This window comes from Ptychodera flava, unplaced genomic scaffold (assembly GCF_041260155.1).
Source record: "Ptychodera flava strain L36383 unplaced genomic scaffold, AS_Pfla_20210202 Scaffold_47__1_contigs__length_1083325_pilon, whole genome shotgun sequence".
Classification (NCBI taxonomy): Eukaryota; Metazoa; Hemichordata; class Enteropneusta; family Ptychoderidae; genus Ptychodera; species Ptychodera flava.
In genome coordinates, this window is record NW_027248369.1 from 250572 (window position 1) to 267863 (window position 17292).

Below are 17292 nucleotides of genomic sequence, written 5' to 3' on the forward strand. Positions count from 1 at the left end.
TACTTTAAATTCCAAATTAAAGCTTGTTCATCAGTAAAATCTCTTCCTCCTTTGAAATTGATCTGCCATAAATAAGACAGTATTGACAGTCTTGCAACAAGCAAGCTGTTTGGTATACAAGACTAATAATTTGTCGCGTTTAGCAGACTGCCCTTTATCATTTTAAAATATGGATTATTTTGTACGCCGCCATTTTGAATTGTGACGCTGTATGGACAAAAGAAGTACGAATATGAAACACTGAGGAAAATAATGTTTTAATAGCCAGCTTGAAGGAAGGCATGATGTTTATACGCGTTTTAATGTGTACATTTTTTCAGAAGCAGATATCAGTGTAAAATGGTATCATTTACAGTAACAAAAGCCTATTCTGCACAGTTAAACCTGAAATTAAAAGTGGGAACATTGTAAAACGAATCTGTTATCAAGTTTGTCAGGAATAAAAAATAGGTAACATTTCAGCAATTTCAACAGTGAATTCACAAGGAGATTGAGATTACAGATTTATCTGTTTACTCTTGTTTCTGTCATCTTAAATAAATTGAGTTTTTCTGTTTAGTTCGTCTACTTTCAATTTCGAAGTGAAGCTTGTCGGGTTATAAAATCTCAATCGTTTGAAAGTTATCTGGGATTGGATCGATAGCCTTGACACAAACAGTTAGTTGGGGGAGAATAGTATGAGTTTTTCGAGATTTTAAGAATGCCCTTGGACGCCGCCATTTTGAATCGTACGGTTGTCTGAAAAATAGACTTATTAATCGGATATACTAAGGAACACAATTTTTCAATTGCCAATTCCAGGGAAGGCATGGCGTTTGTTGTTTAGAACATAATAATATGTAGAAACTTCCAGACATAAATAACAGTCCAAAATGTAGTCGCCTACATTAACACTGTGCCTAACAGGCATAAATATATTCTACAAGATCGTACTCAACTGTCACTTCCTCATGTTGTTATCTGTGAAGTTGTTTGCTTAATATAATTAGATAAAATGAGGAAAATCTTATTTCACGTGACAAATCATTTGTAGAACATTTCTTCGCTCTAAAAAAATACGTTATTGAGGTCAGTGTAAACAGATAGCGTTGAAGGTAATGTAGCTAATGCTAATATATGTATTAAGTCAACTAAGGTCATTTTGGAACCGATAACCTCGGCCTTTTTATCAAGGTTTCATTAAGGTCTACCTTTCATCAAAACCTTGTGAATTCATTTTTAAAATTACTGCAACTTTCTGTTTACAGATTCAAAACGTTATCAAATGTTACTTATTTTGTGTCTCATTTACTTGTAAACCTATCAGTTCTGCAATGTTCCTGCGTTTTGGCTTCAGATTGTACAGTAATGAATAGGTCTTAAAGCCTTATCAATCAGGTAAGCTAAAGAGAAGAACTGCCAACACTACAGCATGCCTTTTTCACGTGATTGTTCATCCAATCTTCTGTCAATCCATCGGTGGGCAGCAAACAACTCCACGAAAAACAACATGTTGAAGTAAGAGTTGAGTACGATCTTGTAGAATATATTTATGCCTGTTAGGCACTGTGTTACTGCAGACGATAACATTTGTACACTGATATTTATGTCTGGAAATTTTTACATATTATTATGTTCTTAACGATAAACACCATGCCTTCCCTGAAATGGGCAATTATAACATGTGGTTCCCTAGTGTATCCGATTAATAAATCTACTTTTCAGACAGCCGTACGATTGAAAATGGCGGCGTCTAAATAATCCATCATTAATATGACCAAGGGCATTCTGCAAATCAAGAAAAAAACTCATGTTATTCTCCGCCAAACTAACTGCTAGTTTCACGGCTGTCAATCAAATTTTCCAAATTCCTGATCTCTTTCAAACGAGGGAGATTTCATTACCTAACAAGCTTCACTTTGAAAATGAAAGTTAAGGAACAAAACAGAGAAACTGAATTTATATCATATGAGAGGAACGAGAGTATCATGTAATTTAGTGTGGATAAAATAGGGCAACGTTGATTTCCCGTGGTATTTTTTCTGGAATATGTCTTCTATATGAAAATACGTTTTTTATCATTACTTAGGTCTTAGTAAATAGATTTACTTTAAGGTAAGGTAATTAAGGCTAATGAGTGTAATAAGTCAACTGAGATAATCCCGTAACCTATAAACTTCGACTTTTTATCAATGTATTGTAAAGGTCCATTTATTTATCTCAATCTTCTTGTGAATTCGCTGTTAATATTGTAGAAATTGTCTTTAAATTAAATCAAAACTATATGGAATGTTACATATATTTCTTATTCATGAATACTTAGTAACAGATCAGTTTTGCAATGTCCCCGCATTTAATTTCTGGTTTTACTGTAAAAAATAGGTCTCGAAGTCTTAAATCAGGTCAACTAACAAGATGTACTGCCACCAATACTGCATGCCTTGTTCACGTGATTGATCAAGTCTGCTTCCATTATTCCAATGATTTATAAGTAAATAACTCCATGCAAAACAACATGAGGAAGCAATTGTTAATTACGTTATCATAGTGTATACTTACTCCTACTAGGCAATGACTGTAGATGTTGGCAGTATACACTTATATTAATTTTGTGTACGAAATGTTATGCATATTATAATGTAGAAATTTTAAATATCATGCGTTTTCTGAGTATGGCAAATCTAGTACGCTACTTCTCAGTGCGTCCCATTAATGAGTCCTTTTTCACGGCCCAATACACTATTCAAAATTGCGAGGTAAAACATCCGCCACTGGGCAAAACGATTGATATACATGAATATATACACATACACTGATTCACTTTCATATATGTCAAATATTTTAAGTATAAACGTACATATATTAATAAAATCTAAAACTACAGTGTGCTTTTGGTGTGAAAAGATCTGCACTACGTATACCCTTGATCTGCATAGATATACGTAACGCATATCAACATATTGTGATATTCCGTTACAGAGATAAACGTTACGTATACAATATATATTGTGTTCAACATACGTCACTATAAGTTATTATACTGAACGCATATCAAAGAGTTTGTCTTGTGCACATTAACATGATTTGGAACTATCTTTTTCCAAATCGACAAACTCTTTTTGTTCTCCACCCTACTCTAATTTCAAGACAGCAAATGCAATCTTAGTTACCTTGAATTAAAACGATTAATGGACCTGATTTGATGTCTAGCTATTACACTTCCTGATCACTTTCAGAAAAAGAAGGCATTTGACTATTCGACATGATTTACAGTTAAATGTACAGTTAACTTTTGGTGTCGTTTGATCAATTTACCAGCATCCTATTTAAGCTGAAACTAGTGGACAATTTTTAGAATCGAAGTCCAAATGATATAACAACTATTTTATCTAAACTAAAGCTTCAGAGTAAAAGGGAAAGTACTCTAACTGTTTAATATTCAAAGTTAAAAGTAACATAGAACATCTCACTACTGTGAATACTTCATTGTCAACGTGTAAATATCTTCATTAATCAAAGCCGAAGTTTAAATTCGGGGAAGAAATGTGATTTCTCCACTAACTTTACATTCAAAGCCAAAATACAATGATCAAAAAAGTAAATTTTAAAAAAACAACTACTTGTTTTACTTTAGACTGCTTCTGACATAATTAATTTATATTTAATGAAAGATTTTATAGACACTTTTCGAATTGTTTCTGCTACACAGTTTTATTATATTTTGTTGAAACTTGAAAATATGTTATCGCCGGTTAATGTAATAGGAATTATGTGTGAGAGCTGAATTTTATACGGATAAATCAGGCAACTTCGATTTCAAATGACAAATCCTTGTTTGAAAATAATTTCTCACTGAAAGGACTGTGTTTTGTTGCTGTTTGTGTATTATTAAGGCAAGAGTAAATCGATTGAGAAGAAGCCTTAGCAATTATCTTAAAATCCGTGTCTGCAATTATTTGTCCGAGTTTCCATTTAAATTTTGTTGCGTGACAATTACAAGTCCTTGTTAATCACATTAGGCTAACACTTTTAATAGTCCCACAACAAAAAAACTAAAAAAAATTCAAAACAAACCCGTATAAAAAATCAGAAACAGTGATTTGAAGGGTAGTACCAAGACTTGTCAATGCATAGATTTCGAACAGAAATCTAGTGTTTGCGAAAGGGAGGGAAAACCTTTTTCTGTAAGGTTCCGCAAATTAAACGTCACGTTACTGTTTTGCAAATAATGACTCTGTTCTGTCAACGGTCAGATATCCTAAGTGCTTTCAGAAAATGTATACTTTTTGGGATTTTGGACTTCTATAACTGAGAAAAAATAAATGTGACAGTATCTATAATGTATTAGCTAGCTTAAATCAGGTCAGCTAACAAGAACATTAGGGAAAGACTGCATTAACTTGCATGTTACCTGAAACCGGGTCCTTGCCTGACCAACTATTTGACAAACTGAAGACTTTTAATCCCCAGGTGTCAATGTTCCATTGATATCTTTATCTAATCTAGCTGTTGCCATTGTAAGAAACCTCAGGTTTGTGAAATTCATCCTTTGAGACCTAAGTAGGAAGGTAGGGTATTCCTTAGTTGATGGGAGCTATCCCGTAATGAGTACTGCCATACACTACAGCATGCCTCTATCACGTGATTGATCATAACGGCGTTCGTTATTCCGTTGATATCATTGTAAACAACTCAATGCAAAACAACACATAGGAGGAAAGGTCGAGTACGTTAGTGTAAAATGTATTTACGTCTGTTAGGTATTTTGTTTTTGTTGATGATATCAATTTACAATGATGTATTTTCTGAAAAATTGTACTCATTATCATGTGGATAAACATCATGCCTTCCTTGCGGTTGGCTATTAAAACATTATCTTCCTAAGTGTATCGTATTCATAGATCTTTTTTGCAGACAGCCTTACCATTCAAAAAGGCTGCGTACAAAACAATCCATTTTTCAAAATGATAAAGGACAGTCTGCTAAACGCACCAAATTCTTAGTGTTGTCTACCGAACAGTTTGCTTGTTTCAAGACTGCCAATATCGTCTTATTAATGCCTGGTCAATTTCAAGCGAGGAAGGAATTTTACTGCTTAAAAACCTTCACTTTGAAATTTAAAGGTAATCCTCTATACAGAGAACAAGAACTGATTTCTTATGACAGGAATGATAGTATGGAGCTCAATTCATTTGATAAAATAAGGAAGTTTTTATTTCACGTAACAAATCATTTGTAGAACATTTCTTTTCATTTAAACATTTTTTTTTTCGCCATTAAGGTGAGTGTAAATAGATAGCGTTGAATGTAATATAGTCAATGCTTATGTATGTAATAAGTTACTGAGATTATTTTGGCACCAATAACATTTGCATTTTTATCAAAGTTTCGTTAAAGTTTACTTGTCAATCTCACAAGCGTTGTGAGTTCACAATTAAAATTACTGCAATTTTCTGTTAAAATAATCAAAATGAAATCAAATGTTACGTGTTTTTGTTCGTAATTTACTTTTAAACATTTTAATTTTGCAATGTTCCCGTATTTAGGACTCAGGTTTTACTGTAATGAAAGAGGTTTTCAAGCTTTGTAAATCAGGTCAACTAACGAGAAGAACTGTCAACACTTCACCATGCCTCTTTCATGCGATTGATCATCCAATCTTCTGTCAATTTATTGATGGACAGCCCACGATTCAAAATGACGGTACAAAGAATCCGTATTTTCACATGATAAAGGGCAACTGCTAAACACGAAAAACTCTTAGTGTTTTATACCAACCAAGTTTCTTATTTCAAGACTCAATACCGTCTTACAAATGTCTGATCACTTTCAAACGAGGAGGCGAGTTTACTTCTTAACAAGCTAAACAAGCTTTTTTCTCCATTATGGACAGTGTAAATAGAAAAGCGTTGAAGGTAATATAATTAATGCTAATATATGTAATCAGTCAACTAAGGGCAATTTGGAACCGAATACCTTTGCCTTGTTATCAAGGTTTCATTAAGGTCTACCTTTCAATCAAAGACCTTGGGAATTCACTGTTAAAATTAGTGCAAATTTCTGTTAACAGAATCCAAAGGATATCAAATGTTACTTATTTGTGTGTCTGATTTACTTGTAAACATGTCAGTTTTGCAATGTTCCTTCATATTGGCTTCAGGTTTTACTGTAATGAATATGTCTTGAAGCCTTGTAAATCAGGTCAGCTAAAGAGAAGAACTGCCAACACTCCAACTTTTTTGGGTTGGAAGCAGTGCCCGACTGGTTTTGTGTGGGGCCTAGCAGCTAGGCGATGTTGCCGTGAGTGTGTGGTTCGAATCCCGTTGGGGTTATAGTAAAAATTTATATTTCAGCATGCCTTTTCACGTGATTGGTCATCCAATCTTCTGTCAGTCCATCGGTGGGCAGCAAATAACTCCACAAAAAACAACATGTGGAAGTAAGGGTTGAGTACGATCTTGTAGAACATATTTATGCCTGTTAGGCATTGTGTTACTTCAGACGATTACGTTTGTACACTGATATTTATGCCAGGAAATTTCTACATATTATTATGTTCTTAAAAATAAACACCATGCCTTCCCTGGAATTGGCAATTATAACATGTTGTTCCCTAGTGTATCCGATTGATAAATCTACTTTTCAGACAGCCATACGATTCAAAATGGCGGCGTCTAAATAATCCATCCTTAGTATGACCGAAGACATTCTGTAAATCCCGAAAAAAAAGTCATGCTATTCTCCGCCCAACTAACTGCTAGTTTCAGGTCTGTCAATCCAATTTTCCAAATTCCTGATGTCTTTCAAACGAGGGAGATTCATTACCAAACAAGGTTCACTTTGAAAATGAAAGTTAAATAACAAAAAAAAAAACCTAAATTTACATCATATGACAGGAACGAGAGTATCAGGTAATTTAGTGTGGATAAAATAAGGCAAACGTTGATTTCCCGTGGTATTTTTTCTGGAATATTTCTTCTATCTGAAAATACGTTTTTTTTCATTACTTAGGTCTTAGTAAATAGATTTACTTTAAGGTAAAGTAATTAATGCTAATGAGTGTAATAAGTCAACTGAGATCATAGCGTAACCTATAAACTTCGACTTTTTATCAATGTTTTGTAAAGGTACATTTATTTATCTCAATCCTGTTGTGAATTCACTGTTAAAATGGTAGAAATTGTCTTTAAATTAATCAAAACAATATGGAATGTTACATATATTTCCTATTCCTGAATACTTGGTAATAGATCGGTTTTGCAATGTCCCCGCATTTAATTTCTGTTCTTACTGTAAAGAATATGTCTTGAAGTCTTAAATCAGGTTGGCTATCAAGATGTACTGCCACCATACTGCATGCCTTGTCCACAGGGTTGATCAATTCTGCTTCCATTATTCCAATGATTTATAAGTAAATAACTCGATGCAAAACAACATGGGGAAGCAATTTTTAATTACGTTATCATAGTATATACTTACTCCTACTAGGCAATGACTGTAGATGTTGGCAGTATTACACTTATATTAATTTGTATACGAAATGATATGCATATTATAATGTAGAAATTTTAATATCATTCTTTTTCTGAGTATGGCAAATCTAGTACGCTACTGCCTAGTGCGTCCCATTAATGAGTCTTTTTTTACGGCCCAATACACTATTCAAAATTGCGATGTAAAAACATCCGCCACTGGGCAAAACGATGATATACATGAATATATACACATACACTGATTCATTTTCATATATGTCAAATATTTTAAGTATAAACGTACATATATTAATACCAGATATGAACTAATATGCTCACGTGTTTTACAACAGGCTCATCAATAGGAGTTCGCTTAACAGAATAATCAGATATATGTTATTACTATATGTAGCAGGTTTTTTTAAACTTTGCACAGTACTCTCAGAGTTTAATCACTTGTTACAAAATTTATTAGTATGCAAATGAGCTGTTTATTAAATTGACACTGCTCAATGTTTTATGGGACAATTAGATATCCATCAGATCAACATTTGTAGCACGTTTTATTTAATTCAGTGCTGTAATTTTAGAGTAATGTCATTAATTACAAAGTTCATTAAATATGCAAATAAACCCTAAATTAACTTTAAACTGCCAAATGCTTCTCGGTACAATTAGATATTTATCAAAACAATATCTGTACCCAATTTCACTGACTTGGCGGGTGCCGTAATTTCTGAGTTATATACCTAATGACAAAGTTTATTAAATATGCAAATGAACCTTTAATTAACATTACACTACTAAATGCTTTACAACACAGTTAGATATCTCTCGTATCAGTATGTGCAGCATTTTGATCACATTTGATGCAGTTATTACGGAGTTATATGACTAATTATAAGACTTCATGAAATATGCAAATGAGCTAATTGTTAACTTGACACTGCTCAATGCTTCTCAGTACAATTGGATATTTATCAGATCAACATCTGTAGCAAGTTTCATCAAATTTAACGCTGTAATTTTGGAGTAATATCACTAATTACAAAGTTCATTAAATATGCAAATGAACCATTAATTAACTTCACACAACTAAATGCTCTACACCACAATTAGATATCTGTCGGATCAGTATCTGCAGCAGATTTCATCACATTTGGTGCAGTTATTTGGAGTTAATCACTAATTACTAAACTTCATAAAATAGGCAAATGACCTATTTGTTAACTTGACAATGTCAAATGCTTCTCAGTACAATTAGATATTTATCAAAAACAATATCTCTACCCAATTTCACTGACTTGGGTGCCATAATTTCAGAGTTATATACCTAATTACAAAGTTCATTACATATGCAAATGAATGAACTACTGAATACACTTTACACTACAGTTACTATCAGTCGGATCAGTATCTCCAGCAGATTTCATCACATTTGGTGAAGTTTTATCGGAGTTATATGACTAATTACAAACCTTCATTAAATATGTAAATGAGTTATTTATTAACTTGACACTGTCTAATGTTTCACTGCATGAAAAGCCATTAATACTTGCTGTATTTGCATGGATTATTCCCTGTATTTTAGCTGAAGAGTGCAAATCCAGGTGAATACAGTCAATAATCCATTGCTTGTATTCAGCAGGCCTGTATTCACGTGGATTTATGTGAATTCACGTGTATTATTCAATAATACAGTCAACTCATTAATATGAATTTATCTGTATTATTGCGTTTTCAAGCAGTGTTTCTAAGTATAATAAGAGATATATCAGATCAATATTTGTTGTAAGTATCGTCAAGTTTGGTGCAGGAATTTCAGAGTTATGACACTAATAACAAAAGTTCGTTAAATATGCAAATAGAAAATAATTGACATGACATTCACAGTATCATCACATGTTCTTAGATTGTCATCTGTGAAAAGTTTTTTTTGAAATTTTGTGCAGTATTTCTTGATATATGTCTAGACTGTCATTATCGTCTCCATAGGCAAAGAATTGTACGGAAAAAAACGATATTGCATAACTTCATTAATATGCAAGCCACACTAACCAAATCTGATCAGTTCTTGCAAGTAGCATATAGTATCTGCGTACCAAATCTGACTTGAATCCGTACAGGCGTTTTTGAGTCATCGTGTAAACAGACAGACAGACACACACACACTAACACACACACACACACGCACACGGACAGACAGAGAGACATCGCTATGACATCAGCCCCCGTGTTTACACACGTGAGCTAAAAATGTAAAATTACAGTGTGCTTTTGCTCTGAAAAGATCTGCACTACGTATATCATTGATTTGCATAGATATACGTAACGCATATCAACATATTGTGATATTCTGTTTACAGAGATAAACGTTACGTATACAATATATATTGTGTTCCACATACGTCACTATACGTAATTATACTGAACGTATATCAAAGAGTTTGTCTAGTGCACATTAACATGATTTGGAATTATCTTTTTCCAAGTCGACAAACTCTTTTTATTCTCCATCCTACTCTAATTTCAAGACAGCAAATGCAATCTTAGTTACCTTGAATTAAAACGATTAATGGACCTGATTTGATGTCTATTACTACTTTCTGATCACTTTCAGAAAAAGAAGGCATTTGACTACTCGACATGATTTACAGTTAAATGTACAGTTAACTTTTGGGTGTCGTTTGATCAATTTACTGGCATCATATTTAAGCTGAACTAGTGGACAATTTTTAGAATCGAAGTCCAAATGATATAACAAATATTTTATCTAAACTAAAAGCTTCACAGTCAAGGGGAAAGTAGTCTAACTGTTTAATAGTCAAACGTAAAAGTAACATAGAACATTTCACTACTGTGAAAACTTCATTGTCAACATGTAAATATCTTCATTAATCAAAGCCGAAGTTTAAATTCGGGGAAGATCTGTTTTCTCCACTAACCTTTCATTCAAAGCCAAGATACAATGATCAAAAAATTAAATGTTAAAAACAACTACTTGTTTTACTATAGAATTCTTCTTACATAACTAATTTTATATTGAATAAAGACATTATAGACACTTTTCGAATTGTTTCTCCTATACAGTTTTATTCTATTTTGTTGAAACTTAAAAATATGTTATCGCCGGTTAATGTAATAGGAATTATGTGTGAGAGCTGAATTTTATACGGATAAAATCAGGAAACTTCGATTTCGAATGACAAATCCTTGTTTGAAGATTATTTCTCACTGAAAAGACTGTGTGTTGTTGTTGTTGTGTATTATCAAGGCAAGAGTAAATAGATTGAGAAGAAGCCTTAGCAATTATCTTAAAATCCGTGTCTGCAACTTTTTGTCCGAGTCTCCATTTAAATTTCGTGGCGCGACAATTACAAGTCCTTGTTAATCACATTAGTCTAACACTTTTAATAGTCCACAACAAAAACAAAACAAACCAAAAACAAACCCATATAAAAATCAGAAACAGTGATTTGTAGGGTAGTACCTAAACTTGCCAACGCACAGATTTCGACCAGAAATCTAGTATTCACTAAAAGGAGGGAAAACCAATTTTTGTTAGATTCCGCAAATTAAATGTCACGTTACTGTTATGCAAATAATGACTCTGTTCTGTCAACGGTCAGGTATCCAAATATAAGTGCTTTCAGAAAATGTATACTTTTTGGGATTTTGGACTTCTATAACTGAGAAAAAATAAATGTGACAGTATCTATAATGTATCTAGCTACCTTAAATCACGTTAGCTAAAAAGAACATTAGGGAAAGACTGCATTAACTTGCACGGTACCTGAAACCAGGCTCCTTGCTGACCAACTAATTGACAAACAGAAGACTTTTAATCCCCAGGGTGTTAATGTTCCTTAGATATCTTTACCTAATCTAGCTGTTGCCATTGTAAAAAAGGCAGCAGGTTTGTGAAATTCATCCTCTGAGAACTAAGTAGGAAGGTAGTGTATCCTAGTTGATGGAGCTTTCCCGTAATGAGTACTGCCATACACTACAGCATGCCTCTATCACGTGATTGATCATCGCGGCTTTCGTTATTCCGTTGATATCATTGTAAACAACTCAATGCAAAACAACACGTAGGAGGAAATGTTGAGTACGTTTGTGTTAAATTTATTTACGTCTGTTAGGTATTTGGTTATTGTAGATGATATCAATTTACACTGATGTTTGTTTCTGAAAAATTGTACTCATTATCATGTGGATGAACATAATGCCTTCCTTGTGGTTGGCTATTAAAACATGATCTTCCTAAGTGTATCGTATTCATAGATCTTTTTTCCAGACAGCCTTACCATTCAAAATGGCTACGTACAAATCAATCCATATTTCAAAATGATAAAAGACAGTCTGCTAAACGCACCAAATTCTTAGTGTTGTCTACCGAACAGTTTGCTTGTTTCAAGACTGCTAATACCATCTTATTAATGCCTGGTCAATTTCACACGAGGAAGGAATTTTACTGCTTAACAACCTTCACTTTGACATTTAAAGTAAATCGTCTATACAGAGAGCAGAACTGATTTCTATGACAGGAATAGTATGGAGCTCAATTCAATTGGATAAAATAAGAAACATTTTTATTTCACGTAACAAATCATTTGTAGAACATTTCTTCTCACTAAAACATTTTTTCGGCATTAAGGTTAGAGTAAATAGATAGCGTTGAAGTAATATAGTCAATGCTTATGTATGTAATAAACCTACAACACAATTTGAACTATTTTGTGATTATAAGATCTTGAGCATTTTGTTACAATCTATTTAAAAATCATCAATCTAACAGTGTTTTTGTGTGAAAGTGGGGGCAAATTTCATGATTTATTGATAATTGCACAATCATCAAATACATCTCGAACAAATTTTACATTTTTGTCTAGCTTTTGGCACGCTCAGGAAAGGAGAAGCCATTTAATGTAACTGATTTGTCAATTTTGTTTAGTTTAAGTCAAAATACAAATTGCCTTTCCAAGGTTGATTTGTGGGCATTTACTGTTCTCACCAAACGATGCATGATAAAATTTTAAATTTTCGGTGGGAAAATGGCCTTCTACCTCTACCAAAATCAGTTCTGCTGTAGTGTATGTTTTTTTGGTGATCTCTCTTTCAAATGATTTGGTAGATGTTAATAAAATGTCTTGTACATTTATTTATTTCATATACAAGGAAATGAGACCTGGTAAATTTGATTAAATCGCCCTTTTTTGTGAGTGTTCTAATTAATGCTGGAAAATTTTACAAAATCACTGCATTGTTTCAACCCTTCTAATAAAAACTAACTATTTTTGGTAGATGCAAAGAAATGTAATCAATATCATCTGTCTGTTGAAACCTTAAAATATTAACGGCAGGAACAAACAGTTTTTGTCTGGATTTTTTAGGGATTGTGCAGAGATGTCTTTGCAGCTTTCAGGGACCACTCCGAGGAGACCCTAAATCTTTTAGAGACCACACTGACTTGACCTTGAAACTTTCAGGGACCACCCAGATGAGTCCTTGAAACTTTTAGGGACCACTCAGATGTGACCCTAAATGTTTCAAGGACTATCCTGGCGTGACCTTGAAACTTTCAGGGACCACCCAGATGAGTCCTTGAAACTTTCAGGGACCACCCAGATGTGACCCTGAATCTTTCAAGGACTATCCTGATGTGTCCTTCGCTCATCAGCTTGTGCATTCACAAGCATTACTTGGTAAAGCTGACAGGCAGAGGAATCACTGGAAAAATTTGGTCCATTTTCCTGCACATAGGCCTAAGTGTCAATATTCAGCACCTCGAAGTTAAGATTATGTAATGGCTTAACCCGGCATCCTCATGGCTCCGATGTGTGACTGATCGGCCGGCGCCGAAACACGTCTTTGCGTATTAATCACGCGACGAGATCTACAAGGCATGTTCTCCATGTCATAAATGTGATGAACTGGGCAGTGGCTGAACCTTCAGTCGATTTAAACAAGCGTCTTGACGATTCATGGCAATGTACTTGCTTGTTGAAGTATGCTGTCGCGAGCCGACGCGACGCTGCTCTTATCAGTAATGAATTTGCATGATGGCATATTCCATTTTAATCTACAGGGACACCTAGGGCGCATCGCGCGATTGTGTAAGGTCCCGGGTAAGGTGCATGTTGCTCTTTTATGCTTTAAAGTTTTCCTACTGTTTAAAATACTGTGGTTGTATGTTACAGTCTTCATGATTAATTTGGAGATGTAGTCAATGATGCTTTTTTCGTTATGCGAGACAACGAATCGTACACCAAATAATATGGTCCTTGCTAATTAACATAATAAAGGTCACGGGTCACATTGTTGTGGGACTCTGCATTGTTTCAAGTCGATTGTGTAAATGAGGCAACGTTTGAATGAATTTTGTCCACTGCACTAATTCCTTTGTCGGGAAAGGTTACTGATTCTGAATGTAGGACGTCTATTACTCCGATGATTTAGTGACAGGACTACATGGAAAGCAACGGAATACTGGATATCGCCGATGAATTTGATGTATGTTACAAAGGTCCTTTGTGGAGTGACAGTGCTGTTCCCGATCTCGACAACGATGTCAGCAACTGTGATCGTAGCGTGAACATGACTAAGTCTATGAGTCCTTGAATCTTTCGAGGACTATCCTAATGTGACCGTGAAACTTTCAAAGACTGCCAAGACGAGTCCTTGAAGCATTCAGGGACCACCCTGATATGTCCCTGGATCTTTTAGAGACCACTCTGATGTGACCTTGAAACTTTCAAGGACCACCCAGATGAGTCCTTGAAACATTCAGGGACCACCCGGATGAGTCCTTGAAACTTTCAGGGACCAACCTGAGGTGTCCCTGAATCTTTCAAGGACTATCCTAATGTGACCTTGAAACTTTGAGGGACCACCCACATGAGTCCTTGAAACTTTCGGGGACCACCCTGATGTGTCCCTTAATCTTTTTAAGGGACCACTTAGATATGACCCCTAAACATTGTTTGAAATAGTAAAGAACCAATCAGATATGATCCCGAAACCTTCAAATGCATCCAGGTCCTCTAAACAATACAGCAATCATCAAGTTTTGACCTTTAATCTTGACATTTTCAAGAATGTGTATCAATGAGATGAAATATCCTTAAAAAATTGTCAAAAAGGATAACTTTACAATTTTTGAATAGCAGATGGCTTTAAATACTACATTTTTTATACTACTTTAACATTTAGTTCGATAATTACAGTTTTGATATTTTCACTAGAAAAATTGATAATCACTAAATGCTTTGAGTAAACCCTCTCTTAGAGAGCATATTCTGTGACTTTTACTGTTCATCTTATAATCACAAAATAGTTCTAATTGTGTTTAAGTTTCTGAGATTATTTTGGCACCAATAACATTTGCATTTTTATCAAAGTTTCGTTAAAGTTTACTTGTCAATCTCACAAGCGTTTTGAGTTCACCATTAAAATGACTGCAATTTTCCGTTAAAATAATCAAAACGAAATCAAATGTAACGTATTTTTGTTCGTAATTTTCTTGTAAACATATCAATTTTGCAATGTTCCCGTATTTAGGGCTCAGTTTTTACTGTCATGAAATAGGTCTGCAAACTTTGTAAATCAGGTCAGCCCAACGATTCAAAATGATGGCGTACAAAGAATCGTATTTTTAAATGATAAAGGGCAACTGCTAAACACGACAAACTCTTAGTGTTTAATACCAAACAAGTTGCTTGTTTCAAAACTCAATACCGTCTTACAAATGTCTGATCACTTTCAAACGAGGAAGCGATTTTATTGCTTATCAAGCTTCACTATGAAATTTAAAGTAAATCGTATATACAGAGAACCTAAACCTATTTTATATGACAGGAATGATAGTAAGGAGCTTAATACAATTGGATAAAACAGGAATATCTTATTTTGCGTGTCATATCATTTGTAGAACATTTCTTTTCACTGAAACAGTTTTTTTGTTATCATGGTCTGTGTGAACAGATAGCGTTGAAGGTAATATCATTAATGTTAATATATGTAATCAGTAAACTAAGGGCACTTTGGAAACAATAACCTTTGCCTTTTTATCAGGTTTATTAAGGTCTACCTAACAATCAAAGACCTTGGGAATTCACTGTTAAAATTACTGCAAATTTCTGTTAACAGAATCCAAAGGATATCAAATGTTACTTATTTTGTGTCTGATTTACTTGTAAACATATCAGTTTTGCAATGGTCCTCATATGGGCTTTAGGTTTTAATGTAATGAATAGGTCTTGAAGCCTTATAAATCAGGTCAGCTAAAGAAAAGACCTGCAACACTTCAGCATGCCTCTTTCACGTGATAGGTCACCCAATCTTCTGTCAGTCCATCGGTGGGCAGCAAATAACTCCATAAAAAACAACATGATGAAGTAAGGGTTAAGTACGATCTTGTAGAATATATTTATGCCTGTTAGGCACTGTGTTACTGTAGATGATTACATTTGTACACTGATATTTATGTCTGGAAATTTCTACATACTTTTATGTTCTTAACAATAAACACCATGCCTTCCTGAAATTGACAATTATAACATGTTGTTCCTTAGTATTTTCGATTAATAAATCTATTTTTCAGACAGACATATGATTCAAAATGGCGGCGTCTAAATAATCCAGGCTTGTCAATCCAATCTTCCAAATTCTGATAACTTGCAAACGATGGAGTTTTCAAAACCTAACAAGCTTCTCATCGAAATTGAAAGCAAAGAACTAAACAGGAAACCTAAATGTATCTCATCTGGCAGGAACGAGAGTAAACAGGTCATTTAATGTGGATAAAATTAGGCAACTTTGATTTCACGTGATATTTTAATTGTATTTCTTTTAATTGAAAACACGTTTTTTATTATTTAGGTCAGAGTAAATAGATTTAGTTTAAGGTAAGGTAATTAATGCTAATGAGTGTAATAAGTCAACTGAGTTCATTCTTTGACCTTTAACCTTTGAAGTTTTTTCAATTTTTTGTAAAAATCTATTAATTAATCTCAACTTCCTTGTGAATTCACTGTAAAATGACTGATTTTTTTGTATATCGAATCAAAACAATATCGACTGTTATCTCTGTGTTTATTCCCGACATACTTGGTAACATATTAGTTTTGGAATGTCCCCGCATAACTGATATGTTTACAAGTAAATCAGACACAAAAATAAGTAACATTTGATAACGTTTTGAATCTGGAAACACAAAATTGGAGTAAATTTCACAGTGAATTCACAAGTCTTTGATTTACAGGTAGACCTTAACGAACCCTTGATAAAAAGTCAAAGGTTAGTGTTTCCAAAATGTTCTTAGTTGACTCATTACCAATATTAGCATTAAGTATATTACCTTCAACGCTATCCTTTGAAACTTGCCGTAATAACGAAACAAATTTAGAGGGAATAAATGTTCTACAAAAGATTTGTCACGTGAAATGAAATTTTGCTTATTCTATCCAATTGAATGAGCTCAATATTATCATTCCTGTCGTATGAAATCATTTTTGTTCTCTTTATTAGACGATTTACTTTAAATTCCAAATTGAAGCTTGTTCAGCAGTAAAATCTCTTCCTCCTTTGAAAGTCATCTGGCATTAGTAAGACAGTATTGACAGTCTTGAAACAAACAAGCTGTTCGGTATACAAGACTAAGAATTTGTCGCGTTTAGCAGACTGCCCTTTATCATTTTAAAATATGGATTATTTTGTACGCCGCCATTTTGAATTGTGAGGCTGTATGGAAAAAAGAAGTACGAATATGAGACATGGGGAAAATAATGTTTTAATAGTCAACCTGAAGGGAGGCATGATTTTTATCCGCGTTATAATGTGT